Source organism: Dama dama, chromosome 10 (assembly GCF_033118175.1).
Source record: "Dama dama isolate Ldn47 chromosome 10, ASM3311817v1, whole genome shotgun sequence".
NCBI classification, from domain to species: domain Eukaryota; kingdom Metazoa; phylum Chordata; class Mammalia; order Artiodactyla; family Cervidae; genus Dama; species Dama dama.
The window spans coordinates 35,926,902-35,945,230 of NC_083690.1; the positions used below are offsets into that span (position 1 = coordinate 35,926,902).

The window sequence follows — 18,329 nt, forward strand, 5'->3', positions numbered from 1 at the left end:
ACGATCACTACAATCTCTGCCACAAATACATCCATCACTTCTTCCAATGCCTCAGTTTCCCTACCTAAAAACATGGAGATGATACCAGCACCTAACCTGTGGGTCTTTCCAGGCAGCGCTAGTGGTAAAGAAGCTACCTGTCAGTGCAGGAGACCTAAGAAGATACAGGCTTGATTCCTGGGTCGGGAAGATTCCCTGGAGGAGGACATGCAACCCACTCCAGTATTCTTGTCTGGAGAATCCCCATGGACAGAGGAGCCTGGTGGGCTACAGTCCATAGGGTCGCAGAGTAGGACACAACTGAAGCGGCTTAGCACAGCGCAACCTGTAGGTCACTGTGGGGAATAAATGAGTTGATATACAGGTAGATCAGCTGGCCCAGAATAAGCATCAATGAAGGCTTTGCCATTGTAACTGGTTGTCGAGGATGTTCCAGGAACTGGAGTGGGCAAGAGAGACCGTGTCTAAGCTCTCAGGCCTCTAGAATTGGGTCCAAATGCAGAGATGGCTCCCTGCCCCAAAGAGCCTTAGAGGAGATCTGAGGAGCACCACCGAGGAGGATGGAGAGGAGGACGCAGACTCTCCTGTCCTTCTCCAGTTTCCTGGGTCCAGCTGTCACTCAGCCAGATGGGTGGACACACACCCAGGATACGCAGGGCCTTGGGCGGGATGTGTCATGGCCCCTGCCTGGGATGAGCTCACGGCTCAGACCCAGTCAGCCCTTCAGGAAGGTAAGCAACAACCAGGATCCCCAGCAGACCCCAGCACTTCCAGCAAAAAGGGAGTGACCCACACACACACATTCCCACGTGGGCTTGTGTGTAAGCAAACACCCAAGACCGGAGAAGCTCCCATCTTGTGCTGGAACCGGACGCCCCCGGCGAAGCAAACAAGCTTCTTTTCTTCGCCATCTGCTCCATCTGCTCCAGCTCCCAGGGCTGGGGCCCTCCCCTCCTCCCCCTCCCCCTCCCCCTTTCCTTCCGCTGCCCCATCCCCCATGTGGCTTCTGTTACCACCGCCAGGCAGCGCTGACCTCCGCACAGAAGGCTTTGGTTAGCGGGTCAGGCTGGAGACGCAGGGCGGGGGGCAAAGGGCACAGGCCCAAGAGGAGACCTATGGAGGGGGATGCTCTGGGAGGGAACCCTGGAGCCACAGGGGAAGAGAGAGAAGGGTGAGGAGCTCCGGGGGGCGGTTTTTGGGGACCCCCAGCTGGCTAGGCCCTTCCCCCCACCCCCATCAGCGCCCCCCTCCACCCCAGAACAGCCCCCTGCAGCTTCTCAGCCCTAGAGAAGCAGTTCCCCGTTCCTGAGACCTCACCAGATATTTATATTGAGGCTGCCACAAGGAATTTTCTGGAAAACTCCTCCTTCTCCGCCCACTCCCACTTCAAAGGAAGAAGCCAGACCCCTAAAGCTGGTGGCCTCTGTGGCTCCTTTAAAGTGGCTTCTGGAAAGCGGGTCTGATGGGAACGAAGCACAGAAGAGGCCTCTGCTCCAGGACCCCTCGGAATTCCAGACCAGCCCTGGAGGAGGGGGGGAGGCTAATGCCTCAGTTTCCCGGAAGAGGGTGATCAGGCGCTCGCTCGTGGGTTCACTTTTGTCCCTTGCTCTTGTCCCCAGTTATCTGCACCCGTGACTGGGCTGAAGTTTGGGTCTTTGCTCCCAGTGGGTGTCTGACCCGTAGACTTGTAGTCAGGCAAGGCTGACTTTGCCTCAGTTGACTGCACAGTTCCTGGCACTCACGGGCCCACTTAGAGCATCTGAGTGTGAATTCACAGTCTTCTCCCTGCTCTGGGGACTCTGGAGAAAGGCTCTGGTTCTCATCTCCCCTGAATGGTCCTCTTTCCCTTCCTCACCCGAGGCCCTTCTCTTGCTCACAAAATCCTTTCCAGTTCAGGACAACTGATCAGACTGGCTAAAATATCAAAACTATGTATTATATTATTGAGTGCATGGCTAAGTTGGAGAGAAAGGAAAGGGATTTATACAAGAGGCGAGAAACTAATCATTGCAGATGTTGACTGCAGTCATGAAATGAAAAGATGCTTGCTCCTTGGAAGGAAAGCTATGACCAACCTAGACAGCATATTAAAAAGCAGAGACATTACTTTGCCGACAAAGGTCCATCTAGTCAAAGCTATGGTTTTTCCAGTAGTCATGTATGGATGTGAAAGTTGGACTACAAAGAAAACTGAGCGCCAAAGAATTGATGCTTTTGAACTGTGGTGTTGGAGGAGACTCTTGAGAGTCCCTTGGATTGCAAGAATATCAGACCAGTCAATCCTAAAGGAAATCAGTCCTGAATAGTCATTGGAAGGACTGATGCTGAAGCTGAAACTCCAATACTTTGGCCACCTGATGCAAAGAACTCCTTAGAAAAGACCCTGATGCTGGAAAAGATTGAGGTCAGGAGGAGAAGGGGATGACAGAAGATAAGATGGTGGGATGGCATCACCAACCTGATGGACACGAGTTTGAGTAGGCTCCAGGAGCTGGTGATGGACAGGGAAGCCCAGTGTGCCGCAGTCCATGGGGTCGTGAAGAGTCAGACACGACTGAGTGACTGAACTGAACTGAACTGAGAAAACGGATAGGGAGCACAGGCTTGCAAGGATAACAGGTCACAGCGGGTCAGAGGCTCCAGGGGCAGCTGCTCCCAGAAGGCAAGAGCTGTGGAGCAGCTCGTACAGGGTCAGGAGGAAATCTGCCCAAAGTGGGGGAGAGTTTGGAGATGACTCGGTAAAAACTCAGAAAAGCTAAGGGAACAAAAACAACCATGAGAATTGTGATTCAAAATTGGGCCAAAGGGACTGCCCTGGTGGTCCAATGGCTAAAACGCCACGCTCCCAAGGCAGGGGGCCCAAACTGGGTCTCTGGTCAGGGAACTAGATCCCACATATGCCACCACTCAGAGTTTGCATGCAGCAACTAAGACCCGGCACAGTCAAATACAAAAATAAATATCTTTTTAAAAAAAGAGAGGCAAAAAAATTCGGCAAAGGACTTAGACATGTCTCTGTAGTTGACAAACAAGTGGACAATAAGCACATGAAGAGATGCTAACTATCACTAATCATTGGACAAATAAAAACTAAAACCACAATGAGATACCATTTCACACCCATTAGGATAACTATTATCACACACAAAAAAAACTACAAAATAACAAGTGTTGGCAAGGGTGTGGAGAAATTGGAACCCTTTCACACTGTTGTTGGGAATGTAAAATGGTGCAGCCACTATGGAAAACAGTGTGATATTTTCTCAGAAAAGTTAAAAATAGAACCACCATATGACCCAGCAATTCTACTTCCAAGTATCTAGCCAAAAGAAATGTGTACACCCATGTCCCTTAACAGCATTATTTACAACAGTCAGAAGGCTTGGAAGAAACCCAAGTGTCCATCAACAGGTAAATGGATACACAAAATATGGTCATCTACACAATGGAATATTATTCTGTCTTTAAAAAAATGAAGAAATTTTGACACTCGCTACAGCATGGATGAGCTTTGAGGACATTTAAAAAAATAAAATAATAAAGGGGTCTCCTGCATTGCATGCAGATTCTCTACCATCTGAGCCATCACAGAAGCCCGAGTGAAATAAGTCAGTCACCACAGGACCAATCCTGTGTGATTTCACTTACACAAGGAACCCAGAGTAGTCAAAACCATGGACACAGAAAGCAGAATGGCAGTCGCCAAGGGCTGGGGGGTGCGGGCAGGGGGAAATAGGGAGTTAGTGTCTAGGGGGTGTATAGTTTCTCTTCTGCAAGATGAAAAGGGTCTGGAGATGGATGGCGTTGATGGTTGCACAATAATGTGAATACACTTAATGCCGCTGAACTGTACACTTAAACGTGGTTAAGGTGGTAAGTTTTAAGTTGTGTGAATTCCATCACAATATAAAGAATTAAAAATTCAAAACCTAAAAAAAAAAAAGAGCTATAAATGATTTCTTTCTTTCTATTTTTCCATATTTCCCAAATGATCTATGATAAATATAATCAAGTGGGAAAAAAAATAAAGCTTTTTTGAAAGAAGATGTGTCAGGCTCCTTTCACCTAAACATCTGTGCTGGCCACCAGAGCCCCAACCCCTGCTGCTCCCAGGCCTGCCAGACCCCGGGCTTCCATCAGCTCTCTCTACCTGACACCAACATTTGGTTTCCATTCTCAACTCTTCACATAATTCTTGGAGATCGGCTCCTGCCGGTTTCGGGTCCAGCGGAAAGAAAGTGGCCCTTGGGAGGGTCAGCTTGCATCCCATGGGGGTGCATTTGGCTGGGCCAGCCCTGAGCTGTCTTGCCCAGACACCCCCTGAACCCCCAGAGCCCATCCATCCTGCCGGGCTACCCACCCACTGTCAGCGGGGCAGGCGAATTTCCTGGTGCGTGGTAACCCAAGCCCTTCTCCGCTCCCCACGGGCACGGTCCAGGCTCTGTTATTAATCTTGGGGCAGATCCTATGTCCAAAGCTGAGACAGCTGTCCCCACGTGCAGCTGCCCCAGGCCTGCAGGCAGACAACTTCCAGCCCTCCCACCTCCCTGCCAACAGCCAGGCAGGGAATTGATCTTTTTCCTGCCAAACGCCTTGCTCATGCAATGCCTGGACCCTCACACCACATCAGGGTCCACTGGGCCCCCCTGTTCACTCCCTGGTTCATTCCAGGCTAGAATGTAACTCCAGGATCCTGAGTTCCAGAGCGACTTAAACTTCTCAGCCTGGAAGGTAAACTCTGCAATGTCCAAGTTGGGCCTGCCACTTGAATCAGGTTGAATAAATGCTCAGCCATGGGTTACTTGCTGGGGCAGACAAAGCCACCAAGGATGGGGTTCCTGACCCCAAGAGGCTCAGAGCCCAGTTGCAGAACAAGAGCATGAAATAAGAATAAAGCAAGCCAGACAGAACCTGGGGAAAACAGCCCATGGCAGACACGTGGCCAGGTGCTCTGCATCCAGAAGGCAGCACATCCCACCCCAGGGGCCACTGTTCACACTAGACTCCAAGCGGAACACATGGCCCTGAATCAAACAGCTCATTGAATGCTTCCACGGGAACTGGTTAGGACTGGCCCCATCTCACAGATGTGTAAACTGAGGCAAGGTAATTGGAACTTGCCCACAGCTAGATGAGGGGCCAAGGTTCTGACATCAATTTGCCTTTCTCCAAAGTATTAGGTCTATGCTTTTGGGACTATCCACCACAGTCCAACTTGGCTGAAACTTTATAAACTGACCTGCCCAACTACTCACAGATGTCCGATGCCCACCCAGCATGAACCTATTTGGCTTTATCACCTATTTCTGACTCTAAATGGACAGATTCCAGGGATATTGTGATAACCAAGGCAGACAATCCCAGGCTCCCGGAAGCTTCCCTGCTAGGGCATGCCAAGATCTGAAGCATTGATGATTCGGCCTTCTGTATTATCTGAGACACAGCTGCGACTCAGTCTTACCTATCCCTGTGATTTCATCACCAATGGTCATGGAGGGACCAGAGCTGGCGCACACAGCCAGCCCGTAGTCCATATGAAGCACCTGGACAGAGACTAAAATACAGCTGGCTTCGGTCTGTAGGAGAATGTCATGCCAGTCTGAAACACTGCCCTCTGGCCCTTAGGAATGCTTTGCGACAACTGAGGTTTGGGGTGGGGGGAGTGGACACCATATACCTGGGATACCTGTGTGGAAGGACATAGGTTCATGTTCTTGCCTCTGTTAATCAAGACGGCCTTTGGTTTTCCTTGTAACCAAATTTCCCAGCACAGGACAAGTTGGGCAGGGGAAGGGAGGAATTCACATACTCCCCACCCCCAGCTCAGCATTCACCTCCTCTCCCACTTCAAACAGATGCTGGCTTTGTTAGAGAAAAAGAGATAGACCAAACAGAAGCTGACCAGGGCTGTCCTCAGGAAGAATAAGTTGTTGCTGATGGGGGAGGAAAGGACAGATGGGTGATAATGGCAGAAAAATTTAGCCTCAAATCAGAATGATTGACCCTACAAGGAGTCGAGAAACCACAGTCCATTATTAGGCTGTTTGTTTAATAAACAGGGGGGTGAAGTGGAGGGAAAGGTAGGTGAATCCTGGGTCCTCTGACTCCAAAAACATTCTACCTATAAACCAAGAAGTGAGGCGAATATATCATCATCTTTGTAGACAAGGAGGAGAAGAGGGAGCAGAGAAGATGATTCTGGGTGAGACCAAACCACAACCCACTTTCTCTTCTCTCTCCTCAGAGCCCTGGACCTCATCATCCCCATTCTTCCAACTCAACCAAGATGCTGACCTGCACATGACCGACAAACAAATACACACACATACCCATTGGAAGACAACAGGGTTCTCTACCTCAGAAATCCTAGAGGACCACCTGAAAAACCATTAAAACGTGTTTTAATGCCTGAAGGTAGCAGCATATACAACCAACCTGCTCCAAATCAAGTTTTCCTATTTGCCAGATATAAACATTTACAAGTGTCAGGAACAAACAGAACACATTCATGACAGCAATAAAAACTACAAAATGCCTCGGAATAAATCTAACAAGGTCTGGATAAACGGAGCAATGTTCCTTGTTCCCGAAAAACATGCAATATTATAAACATTGAATTCTATTAATCCACTAAGTCAACACAGTCTAGATCAAAACTCCAACAGCATGTTTTATAGAACTAGACAACATGATTCTAAAATTCACCCAAAAGAAAAATGTACAACACATGCTAAGAATATTTTGATAAAGATGAACAGCAAAAGAGGAATTGCTCTATCAACTAACAAAACAACGAATAAAGATACAGTAATTAAAATAGTGTGATTTTTGGCACCAGATTAGATTAAGAGTTCAGAAAAAAAAAAGCTGTGTATATAGCGAAATTTAGTATGCGATTAAAAAAAAAGCATTTTAAATTATTGGGAATAGATGGATTATTCAGTAGAAGTGTGAGGGGAGATTTGGGGGGGGGGGGGAAACTACAATTAAATCCCTACCCCACAACCTATGTAAAAACTTAGGTGGGAAGCCATGTCTTTATCACAACTCTTCCCACAAGGCTGAGTCTTAACAGGCTTTTGAAGCTCAAAGACACTTTCAATCTTAATACTGTCTGAAATCTAGGATCAATACAACTCTCCAAGGCTCCAACTGTCTGGTGTATCATTCCCTTTTCATTTCCATTGTGTGGTGGGGGGCAAAATAATGCCCAGCCCAAAAGATGTACTTATCTTAACCCTGGGAACCTGCAAATATGTTTTCTCACGTGGCGAAAGAGACTTGGCAGCTCTGATGAAACTGAGGATCTTGAAGTGGGGAGCTGAGCCTCAGTTACCCAGGTGGGCCCAACCTAATCACAGGGATGCTATATAACGGAGCAGGAGGATCAGAACCAGAGAGAGGGGCTGGAGAATGACTTTTGAAGACGGAGGAAGGAGCCAGAAGTCAAGGAATGCCAGAAGCCTCTAGAACTGAGGCAGGAGGTAGATGGGCCCCCAACCACCACCACTACCACCAGTGTAAAGCCACTGGAGACTCACTCTCTGTGGCCTGAAACTCCAAGATGAGAACAGCAGGACAGTTAAGGGAGGTGGCTGGGCCCCGCCCAGACTGTTGCAGGAAGGGGGACCCCTTCCAGGGCCCGAAACTGGGCTCTTGTCTAACACTCGGAAATGAATTGTCCGAGGAGACACATGCTGACAAAGCAAGCGATTTTATTGGGAAAGGGCAGCCGGGTGGAGAGCAGTAGGTAAGGGAACCCAGGAGAACTGCTCTGCCGCGTGGCTCGCAGTCTTGGGCTTTATGGTGATGGGATTAGTTTCCGGGTGGTCTTTGGCCAATCATTCTAATTCACAGTCTTTCCTGGCGGTGCACGCATCGCTCAGCCAAGATGGATGCTAGCAAGAGGGATTCTGGGAAGTGGACGGACAGGTAGTGTCTCCTCTCGATCTTTCCCGAACTCTTCCGGCTGGTGGTGGCCTATTAGTTCCGTATTCCTTATCAGGATCTCCTGCCATAAAACAACTCATGCAAATGGTTACTATGGTGCCTGGCCAGGGTGGGCGGTTTCAATAAGTGTGCCTCCCCTAACAACTACAAGAGCCCAGTTTCGGGCCCTGGAAGGGGTCCCCCTTCCTGCAACAAATGGCGACCACGAAGGGACATCTTCTTTGCTGAGACTGACATCCTGACCACTCGGGGCACTCAGGGGCCAGCTTGCCTGCCAATGGACCAGACCCAGCGGCCGCAACTGGGACCCTTTTGTCCCTGGTCTCCTCCTGACGCAGACAACTGGCCAGAGTGCCCCGACCGGTAAGGAACAAGAGACTTTATTGACCTCCCTCCCCTTCCCTCTCTTTCCTCTCCTTAGCCCTTCCTATCCTTCCCGTTTTTCTAGTCCCCCGGTCCTGGACGCAGGAATCTGGTCGAAGGGCCTCAGCTTGAGCTGAGGATTGGAGACTGATCACCTCCTCTTGGCAGAGAACTCGAATTTTCTGGTCTGGTTTCCGGTAGGGCCGAGTTCCAGTCCTCCCTTTTCTGGAAGCCCAGGGAAAAGTCCCGTAACGCCTGGGTGTCTGCAGGTGGCAGGAGACGTCTGTAAGGCCACCCCTTTTGCCCCCCTTTCCCGCCTCCTCCCCCTTCTTTCAACCTAGCTTCCTTTCCTCCTTTTGAAATCTTTGGAGACATCTGAAGTTTTGTGTCTCTATAAAAGGTTTTCTGAGAGACTGTATTCTTGTATTTAAGAGAGTGTCTGATGAGGATTGCCAGGTTTATGTGTGTGTTTTAACTCTGTTCTGTGTTGTGATTTGTGACGGCCATTTTGCTTTGTCTGGCTACCATTTAGACCTGCCACCATTTTGTTAGAGCTTGATTTTCTTTCCCTGTGACTTGAGACCAGGGCTCTCAGGAACACTTATCTAGACCATCTCTAACTCCTGAGACTGAGAAAAAAAAGAAAAAAGCCTTTAAAAATGTTATTTATTTCAGCTTTTTTAATAAACTAGTAAATTTTATATTGTAATATCTAATTCATGACCAAACTTAGAAAATGAAGCTAGATCTTGCAGTGTGTCTGTCTAAATATGTCTTGGTATGTTTTTGTCTCTGGGTAATATTTTTAGGCTAATTTGTAAATGAGCTCTATTTAACTGGCTTAAAAAAGGTAAGCGCTTACAAATCAAATAATTCTAAATTAAACAATAAATTCCAGGTTCAGGTGAACTGGGAAATATTCAGTATTAAATAGCTGATATTAATGTTTTTTGTTGACCTATCTAATATAGACATGTCTTAGAGTAATTAACATCAAGCAGAATATTTTCATTGTACCTAGGTTTAATATAAGTTAAATATTATACCTATTATAAGTTTGTCAACAAAGAAATTACCTCGAGTGAAAAAACTTCTAAAAAATGTAAATGAGGTATGAGTTTATATATAAACTCTATTAAGAATAATTATTCTTTAAAAATATCTGTCTACAATAGTCTCCCCAAATTGGCGTAACTTGAATTTCTAAGGGTTGTGCTAAACTAAGTATTAAAAGTCTATTAAATAATTAGGTCATTTCCAAATGAAATAAGATTTTGAAACATTTACTACTAAACACTGATTTCCTTTTACAGAAAAACTAAAGAGATTTGGGACTATAAATAAATAATGTTTGATGCCATCCTAAAATGTTTTAAAAAAGCAAGGGTTTTAGAAATTATCACTGGTATTTAGGCTCACCAATCTATAAAATGCTAATATAAAAGTTAGCTCTTGGTTGCTAAAGGAAAGCAGGAAGTGTGCTTTCAGTAAAAAAAGAGTAAGAAAATACTAAAAAGAGTTATGCATGATCAAGATTTTCTAAAATTAGATTACAATTAGTTAAATAAATAGATTTTGTTAAAAATGACACGGTCATAAGAAAACTGGTTAGAGCTAATTAGGTCCAAGATGGCAGAGCTGACTTTCACTAGACCTTGAGCCTTGGTATTTGTGCCCATTGTGACATACCTACAAGCTAAATGATACACCCATCAACATTGACTGAATCTGACCAAATGTTCTAAAGCTTTTAATTGATCTTTTCAATAAAACTTCCTGAATCGAATTCTTTTGAAGTTTCTTTGACATCTAGCTAACTTTGGGGTGTTTCAGAGGGCCCCTGAAACATCCCAAAGAGAGATATTAAACTGTTTATTTGGTTGGTTAAATTACATGAAAAAGATTATCAAATGAGTAATAAATCCGCTCATATTATAATGTATAAAAAGTTACTAATACAGATATCCTAGAAATTATATAGAGTTCTTAACATTTTGATATGTCTTGGTATTCTGATGAAAAACCTGATGACTTCACAAAAGTTAACAAAGGACTGAATGAACCAGCGAATATGCTTATAACTTTTATGGTTTCTATCTGAGAAATTACAGGTTTAAATTGTGTGTTTTCCGGGAATAGAAAAAACCTTCCTCTTAAACTAATTATAAAAATAATTTGGTAAAATTACACGTTATAAACAAGACAATTGTATTTTCTCTCTATCTGACTCCTCCAGAAATTTAAAACCCTTAAGTTTCCAGTAAGTTTATCAAATGAGCTAAAAAGGTTATCTCACTAACAGGTACAAAAATCTCAAGGAATTTTTGAGACCTTAAAAGAAAAGAGTTCACCTAGATTTGTTAGGCAAAATCTGTGATAAGCCTTTGGTGTGAGTTTCCCAGTCCTGTTTTATATTAAAAGTTCAGTCTGAGATCCTATAAGTGTTTCAGCAAAATAAAAAGTCTATGATCAATTCTGTTATGTGATATAAATGTGAAAGTTTGTTTCTGAAGCTTGTCTCAGTAATCTATCTTTGGACAAAGATCAGATGCCTCATGACCTGCAACCAGGACTGAAAAAAGACATAATTTAAGAGACTGTCTCCAACCTGGATGGAAAGACTTTTTATCAGGTACTCTTAACTAGCTCATACACAATAAAACTGAAGGGAAATTAACTCTTAGATTAATTCCCACTTCCAAAGGCCCCTACACTGGATTGGTCTAGAGAGAAGACAGCCGACCTGATCTCACCTTAAAATGATGCTCAAACAAGAAAAACTACAGTACACCAGGATGAGAAGACAACGACATCAGAGGTAGACAGCTTGTCCAAGATACTGGACCTGATTCGTATGATCATTTATAGTGTTCTCTTGACTTCTTAGACCTTTGTATATAAATCAAATACTTTTCTATCATAGGCCTGATACTATGCTAGTTTTAAAAATCAATCCAATTGTTGGGTTTGTGGCCAATTATCTGTGTCTAGCTCTGGGTTACCTTGGTAAATTTCTCTACTATAAGACTCTAACTGGTTGGCCCTGAAGAAATTTACTTGGAAAAATTATAGTCATATTCAGGTTACTATGATACTACCAGATGGGATCCCCTCACTGGGCCAATTAATAATGCCTACTCTGACTCTGGCTATAAATTTGAGCCTTTTTCTATTCCTCAAGCTCTATCAGAGCAACAAAAAAAAAGTTTTAACAAAAGAAAAAGAAATCTCCCACAATTATGAGATAGATTTATATAGATAACACTAGGCTATGGTAATTTAGGTTTAAAGTCTCTTCTGTGTTAAAAACAATTAAATCATACTAAAGATAATCAGTCTAGTAACACTAGAAAACTGGGCTGTGTGCCTTATAGATGGTGGTGCCAATGTATAATTTCCCTGAAAGATAAAGATTCGTACAGAGTAGACTAAGTCAGACGACCTGAGATATACTGGGCTACACCTAATGGAAGCTCTTAGGTCTCACTTGTGACTTTACTAATACTGCTGGCTACGTTCTTTGTATTTCACCTGTTTTACAGAATTGCTATTTCTTACAGTGCCAGATGTGTGACTGAGGCCTCTGATAGAATAATATATAGTTCCTTATGAAATCGATGATGATGACAGTGTAACTCTAGATATGAGAAAAAGCAACAAGAGGGAATGTTTTCCTGGACCAAGAGGCTAGTAAGACAGGTGGTCCAGAGAATTTTAGATACTGTTTTATGGCCTAATCCAGTAACAGCACATTGAGAGGCCGGTCAACAAAATCTTTTCCAAACCTGAGAATGGACATTCTCAGCACCATGGGATAAAATGGTCATGAAATGCCCCCCTCAACGTCGTGGTCAAGTTTGTGAGCAAAAAGGGGCTTTGCCAACTGAAGATTGACACTTGCCATCTACATCTACAGCGATTCTATCATGGCCACTGCAACTGCTGACTTCCAACAGCCCCTGAAAGGAGTTCAGGGTGAAGATCAGGAATGAGGTGTTCCGTGCTCTGGGAAAAACTGGCAGAACAGGCCTTCAGATAGTTAGATCTTTTCAAGAGATTTTATGAGTCCCAATTCTTGCATCTTCTCATACCTAGAGAAACACTGACATCATTAATGGTGCCATCTGCTTTGGCTATTAAAGAAAAAATTTTACAATTAAAAGTCAAAATAGAGTACTCAGTTATGGTTCAGACATCCTGGGAAATAACCAGGTGTTACTATGGGTGTAATTTCAGATTAGACATTGTATTGCTAAACACTTGAGTTTTCTGAGTCGTGTCAGGTTTAGATGCCACCATTCTCAAAACAATGTCTGCTGGAAGCTAGTAACTTCTACCTTACTTTTTATAAAACTAGGCAACTGGCCACCTGGCTACAAGTCTCCCTGAAGTGCCAGGTCCAGACTGGATTTCAGGCCTATTCTTCTAAAAGAAGGAGATTTACTTTGTCTATTAAAACTCCAGTTATCCCTTCTCTAGCTACCTCTAACTGGGTATGTTACAACAAAACGGCAGACCAAGGGATTGAGATTTTAATCATACAAGGCTCAGATCTAAGACTTGGAGCTCAGGAATACTTCCAATTCAGTGTCTCTTCTCCAAGCTGAGGCGGTCCTATGCCCCATTTTGACAAAAAGTTATCACAGTCATAGTTGTCCTGTTCCCTAAATAAAACTGAACAGGACTCTGCGGGGTGGCGACTCTGGAGTACAGATCTGCTGTACTGTAAAATATAGGCTTTATTCAGCCTCCTTGACCTTCCCTGAGTTCCAAAGGGTAGATTCAAACAATTGCCAATCAGAGAAGGAAAAAAATACAGAAACAGAGGGGAAACAATCAAATGGTGGTACAGCACTGAGACGGGTCCTGGTTCCTACTCAAAAAAAAAAAAAAAAAAAATATGCATAACAATGTCTTTTGAGTTCTTCTACAGAACTAGAGCCCCCACCCAGGTGGAAGATGGTAACTTCAGACTAAACATAAGATTCTTAGAACACAGCTCTGTTGCTTGACCACCAGCCAATCATCCCAGCAGTGCCTCCTGTTTCTGGGGACCAGTGATGACCATTCTGTTAGGTCTCCTGTTTGGCCCCTGTCTATTTTACCTCTGAGAGGCACTGACAGTTTCAAACTAAGTTGCTGTTATTAAAAGAGTAAAAGCTGGTTTCAGATATAAAACACCCCAACTTAGGTCAGGTATAGAGAGACTTCTGCTCTGCTGGGCAGGCCTACGCCCAGGCACAGCAGGAAGAAGTTACAGAAGAAAGAGACCTCCGCCCCAATTCCCAAGAAGCATCTTGAGTATGAAGTCTCTCAGGGGGGAGTTGTTAGGGGAAGCACACTGACTGAAACCGCCCACCCTGGCCAGGCACCATAGTAACCATTTGCATGAGTTGTTTTATGGCAGGAGATCCTGATAAGGAATACGGAACTAATAGGCCACCACCAGCCGGAAGAGTTCGGGAAAGATCGAGAGGAGACACTACCTGTCCGTCCACTTCCCAGAATCCCTCTTGCTAGCATCCATCTTGGCTGAGCGATGCGTGCACCGCCAGGAAAGACTCTGAATTAGAATGATTGGCCAAAGACCACCCGGAAACTAATCCCATCACCATAAAGCCCAAGACTGCGAGCCACGCGGCAGAGCAGTTCTCCTGGGTTCCCTTACCTACTGCTCTCCACCCGGGTGCCCTTTCCCAATAAAATCTCTTGCTTTGTCAGCATGTTTCTCCTCGGACAATTCATTTCCGAGTGTTAGACAAGAGCCCAGTTTCGGGCCCTGGAAGAGGTCCCCCTTCCTGCAACAAGACCATGTATTTCTCCTTCTCCAAGTCAGGAGATCTCCCAAACCACACATGTGGTTGGAAAAGGCTCCTTGGAGGTCAAAAGGGAAGTGATGCCAAGGCACGTCCTACCCAGACACCTTTTTGGTAAAACCCATCTTAGCTAACAGACGCGTGCGCACACATGGGAGGATCCTGAGATGAACGAAATATGGGCTGTGAACCAAGCAAATCAAAATGATTGGCCAAAGGAAAACTGAAGAAATGCCCCATAAAAGTAATTCAAACTGCCATGAGGGCACAACTCAGCAACTCTCTCTCTGAATCCACCCATGCGTCCATGCACACATGCTGTACCTTTTTTCCCTTTTAATAAACACTTTACTTGTTTCACTACTTTCTGTCTTTGTGGAATTCTTTTCTGAAAAGTCCAAGAGCCAGGGCCCTTGTCACTGACCACTGGTCTAGTGGTTAAGATTTGGCATTCTGAGCACCTCAACCCAGCCTCAGTCTTTGGCTAGGAACCTGAGCCCTGCTCCAAGGTGCTGCAGGCTGAGGCCACCTGAGATCAGAAACTGGAAAAAGTAAGGAAATGGATTCTTTTCCAGAAGGACCAATCCTGCGAATACCTCTCATCCCAGTGAGACAGACCCACTTCAGACATCTAACCTTGAGAACTCTAAGATAAGACATTTGTGCTGTTTTAAGTCACAAAGTTCATGGTCATTTGTTACACCAGCCGTAAGAAACTAGTACAGCTTGCAAAGTGGTTGGTTAGTCCTTTCCTGGATGCTGTCTGTAATCCGGGCACTCTGCCAGAACCTAGAGATACAGCAGGGACCCCTGTCCTCAGAGGACTTATAGTCTTGGACAGCTATTAACTAATTATCAATCAATTAATTGTAGGATTAACTTACAGTTATCATGAGATTCTAAGCATGAGAGTAAGCTCTGAGGGCATTTAACAAAAGGTCCTGACCTTTACCTTAAAGGGGTGGCAGCAAAAGGTTCCCTGAAGGTGTGATGTTTAAGTTGATCTCTAAGCTTTGAGCAGGAACTAACTAGGCTAAGAGAAAGCAAAGACTGTTCAAGGCAGTGCAAAGGCTGAGGGGCAGGAAGCAGCTTGAGATTAAAGGGTAGCCAGAGGTGAGCGGAGCACCCAGAGAGACAAGAAGCAGGCTAGGCAGGGTCAGACTGTGCTCCCTCCAAGCCCCTGATACAGGGGTCTCTCCCACTTGTTCAGCTGCCTCTCCAGGAAGGCACATGTTCAGACTTCTTACATGAAGACTTTCAGGATCTGAGCTAATTGTTATCATCACCCAAGGGACAAAAGAGAGAAGGAGCCTGGCAAAGCCCGAAGAGACCCAGGAACTCATGACCCCCCCCAGACAGAGAGCATCTGGGCAGGTTGAGACCTCTCAGAAGGGAGAATCAGCCACATAGCCAAGTCCATCACAGAGGGGCAGGAAGAGGTACATGCTGACTCCCCAGATAAGCCCTTGCAGGAATGACAAAAATGTCAGACGCCAGAGGCAACTGGTGGGGTTGCAGACAGCTGGAGCCAAATCGGAAGGAAACTGCCACCCTTCTCCCCAAAGGCCCTGGCGCCTCCGGGGGCCAGCAGGAGAGGCAGGGTCAGCAGGCAGCCTGCAGCCTGCAGTAGGGCCGGATTCCAGAAGCTACCTTCTGGGGAAGAGGAAAACCTGAGCCTTCACAAGGGCTCCAAAGCAGAGCAGCCCTTCAGCTGGGCCTCCCAAGTGTTAGGAACTAGGGGGCTTCCCGGTAAATGCCACAGAGTCCCATACCTTCCAGAGGAGGAAAGGGGAGGGGACCAGATACTTTCAAAGACAAAAGATGTTTCCACTGCAAACCGCAGCCACGCAAGGCCGCAAACACCACGCGGATGCAAGCGCGCGCGCACACACACACACACACACACACACACACACACACAGTAAACATCCATCCTCCTGCAAGTGTTGATTCCCCTGGTCTTATTCAGAGGGTGGACTTGGGCCAGACAGAGCTGCAGAGCTGGGGCCCTCGGCCAGTAAGCAGGCCACACTGAGTAATAATTAGTCTGCATATTTCACAAACACGTTCCTCATTTGATCTCAGCCCGATCCTGTTACTTTCACGTTATACGTGAGGCACTGAGTCAATGAAGGGAAGGGCCGGCTTGACTGTGGATCCCCTGGTCCCATCTCCCGCATCCTGGGGCCACATGAGGCCCCCTCAGCTGTCACAGTCCCGGGACACGAAGCTCCTCAGAACTCTTCTGCCTCTGACTCACCGTGGGCATCTCAGGACCCCAGAACCTCAAACCTGCTCCCCAGTCATATTCCAAGGGCAACCCTCAGTGCTCACTCCCCACCAGTGGCTGAGGTTCTGCTGGGAGTGAGGAGATGGGTCCCCATCCTTCACTCTTGGTCGTGAAAACCTGAGCGGGGTCTAAGGGATTCAGAAAAACCAACTGGCTTCTCCCTTCTGTATTTCTCTGGCTCCCCTACAGCATCAGTGGGGGCGACTGCAGGGTGAGGTTGCAAATGACCCCCCAAAAGAGGTCCTCTGCAAAAGGTGGAAGCTGCCACAACCACTGAGGCATTTAACCTTGACCCACTAGGCCAGCCTTCCCCAGAGCATAGCATCTGGGACCCCACCCAAAAAACATGCTCCCCAAAAAAGGATCTGGTGGCCACAGATGTCTGCAAACCCCTACTTCTTCCCAAGCTCTGCAAGGCCCAGCAGTCCACTGCTCCCTCTGGGAAAGCCTTTATCACTTCATGGGGCTGCACAGAGCATTTACTAGATATTGTTCCAAGCCCTTTGTGAATATAAACTCGTTGAAGCCCCAGAACGACCCAAGGAAGGAAACACTGCGATTGTGCCCATTTTACAGATAAGGAGACTGAGGCACAGAGAGGTCAGGTGATTCAGTCAGGGCCACCCAGAGCCGGAATTCAAAACCAGGCTGCCTGGCTTCAGAGCCTGCTCTTCACTCCCTCCCTCATTCTGAAGGAAACTCTCAAGCTTGGTTCACGAGCACTTCCCAGGCTGCTTCTCATAACTTCCATTAACACCTGACAGAACAAGCTTGGCAACATCACTACGGGCGGCAGGGGAGCTGGCAGAGGTCAGCAGTCAGCGTGGCCAGCTCTGACCTTCCCACCCATCACTCTGGGGGTGGCTAGGGGTGGGGCAGACGGAGGCCCCGGAGGTGGGGGCCCCCTGCCTCTCACCCGAGTGTTACAGAATTAACCTGGACTGGATCCAGCTCCTCTCAAGGTGGTCTCGTCCAGGCCACCAGAACCATCTCGACCCTGGGATGTTTCTGGGAGGCAGGGCAAGGAAGGACCAGGCAAGGAGGCTGGGGACCCCCTGATTCTTCAGAGAGGAGAACAGTGTGCTGTGTGTCTCCTACCCCAGGATCCGCTGCAGGATTCCCGAAAATCCTCTAACAGTTAGTTATTGTTACTCGATTCCCCCGCCCCAGGCAGAGTTGGTCTGTGTCCAGCTCGCACACTCGAAGCGGCAATGAAGTGTCGGACCAGTTCAAGCCAAGAGAAGCCTGGAGTCGTGTTCTTACTGCCATAGGAATTGTTTCTCTGGGAATGGATTTTAAAATAACAGAGAGGCTGGCAGGGTGGGGGGTGGGTGGGTGGGGGCAGGGGGGAGAGCGGACAGCGAGATGAAGGGCAAGGAGATGCAGAAAACCCGGGGGTCTGAAGGGAAGGCCTCACCAGATATTCACATTCAGGCCACTCTGTGTGATTTCCACCCACTCCTACTTCAAAGTTGGCTCAGATGGTAAAGAATCTGCCTACAATGCAGGAGACCCAGGTTGGATCTCTGGGTCAGGAAGATCCCCTGGAGAAGAGACTGGCAACCCACTCCACTATTCTTGCCTGGAGAATCCCATGGATAGAGGATCCCGGTGGGCTACTGTCCCTGAGGTCGCAAAGAGCTGGACATGACTGAGTGACTAACTCTTTCACTTTTTCACTTTCCTACTTCAAAGGAAGAAGCAGGACCCCCTAAAGCAGGGTGACCTCTGTGGCTCCCCTAAACACGGCTTCTAGCACTGGTCTGGTGGGGGCAAAGCGCAGACAAGGACCTCACACCAGGACCTCTTAGAATGACAGACCTGCACGGGGGCAGAGGCCACCCCCTCAGCTTCCCGGAGGATGGAGATCAAGACACTTGTTCATTCACTTGCTCGAAAAGCAACCGTGG

The 18,329-nt window shown here is 46.7% G+C and overlaps 2 protein-coding genes across 2 annotated transcripts in view; one reads left to right on the forward strand and one right to left on the reverse strand.

Moving 5' to 3' along the window:
- Window positions 1-18,329, reverse strand: part of COL26A1 (collagen type XXVI alpha 1 chain) — a 201,445-nt gene that overhangs the window by 140,454 nt on the left and 42,662 nt on the right. The gene's annotated exons all lie outside the window — the stretch shown is intronic.
- Window positions 1-18,329, forward strand: part of LOC133063238 (nascent polypeptide-associated complex subunit alpha, muscle-specific form-like) — a 31,703-nt gene that overhangs the window by 1,038 nt on the left and 12,336 nt on the right. The gene's annotated exons all lie outside the window — the stretch shown is intronic.